Raw genomic sequence first — 1481 nt, 5'->3', positions numbered from 1 at the left:
GTGTTTAGCATCGACCTCCTCAAATGTGCATGAGGTTTAGCATTAGCTTCTACATTTCTACACGTTTTAGCAGTTTAGCTTCCACTTACGTGTTGAGCGCCTTAGCGTTAGCGCCTTAGCGTTAGCGCCTTAGCGTTAGCTTCTGCTGTTTAGTGCTTTAGGAAATCTGTACGATGTCTACGGTTAAAACATGCAGGTTATGATTCGACACCAAACACCTTCAGCTAATTTTCCATGACAAATATGGACATTTTGGAAAATTACAATAAATAAAAACAGTAAATGTGATATCTATGGTCCAGTTATGTATAATTTCACACCAAAAGTATTTATTTGTGATAAATATTACAATTTTGTGAGGAAATGGTTTTTCCTGCGACCGTATTGAAGCCGCCAGACGTTTTGGTGTCCAGCATATTTTCCTTGGATCGTCTTCACCAGGTGAGGTTTTTATACCTGTATGTGAAATACTGGCTCAAGTGGCCAAAGAAACAGGAAGTCCTAGATTACAAAATAAAAGCTCCTGCATGCTCTGGTCGCATAAAAGGAAGAAAAGTGGAAAATGAAGCAGAAGCATTTCAGTGGATCCAGGTTTCAAACTGATGACCTCAGTCTGGACCTGTTGGCGTTTCCAACAGGCGAGAAGGTTTTGCTCTTGTGGAGGCGTCTGGAGGAGCGACAGCATCAGAAACTAACGCCGCCGCCGCCACCGTGAGACGCTTCGCTCTGCAGCGACCAGGAAGCCTGTTGGCGTCACCAGCATGTTGGTGCTAATAAAATTAAGTCACTGTGATTTTTGTGAAGTCAGATTTTTCCTCAATTCTCCAGAAATCGTGTTAAAGCTGATTTAACATCCAGAAATTACGTTTCCCTGTCGGGGAAATTTAATCTCTTCTTCTCTGAAAGTTTCTCTCTGGGGCAAAAACAACAAAGCAGCTAAAACAAAAAGCCATTTGTGTGAAAATATTAATATTCTGCGGCTGCTTGGGTGTTTGAAACTGGGCCTGAAGACCAACAGGAGCCGCTTTGTTCTGGATCAAACAGAACCGGGCCTTTCTGCGCTGCTGGACCAACCAACGGCGCCGCGGGAACAAACACCAGATTCCCTGAAACTCTTTTCTGTTTCACTTGAAGGACAAACATTCAAGAAAAAATGATAAAAATCCTTAAAACTTTTTGTTCCAAAAGGTCAAAATCCAATATGGCCGCCGTTTGAATGAAAAACAAGATTTAGTCAGTATTCTGCTACGTGATGCAGGAAGAAAAGGTTTGAAGATAAACATTGTTGCCATAATAGTGACTGACTGATGATAATGAAGCAAGAACAAAAAGACGACAAAATAAAACTTGGTTAAAGTTTATTTATAGCCGAATGATCTCTGAATTAAAGGAACAGACATCATATAAGCTCAGAAGCTCGTGGCTAACTGGAGCTAGAGGCTAACTGCAACATGTGGCTAACTGCAACATGTGGCTAACTG

The sequence above is a fragment of the Poecilia reticulata genome, linkage group LG11, assembly GCF_000633615.1.
Source record: "Poecilia reticulata strain Guanapo linkage group LG11, Guppy_female_1.0+MT, whole genome shotgun sequence".
NCBI classification, from domain to species: domain Eukaryota; kingdom Metazoa; phylum Chordata; class Actinopteri; order Cyprinodontiformes; family Poeciliidae; genus Poecilia; species Poecilia reticulata.
This window is presented reverse-complemented; position numbering follows the sequence as displayed.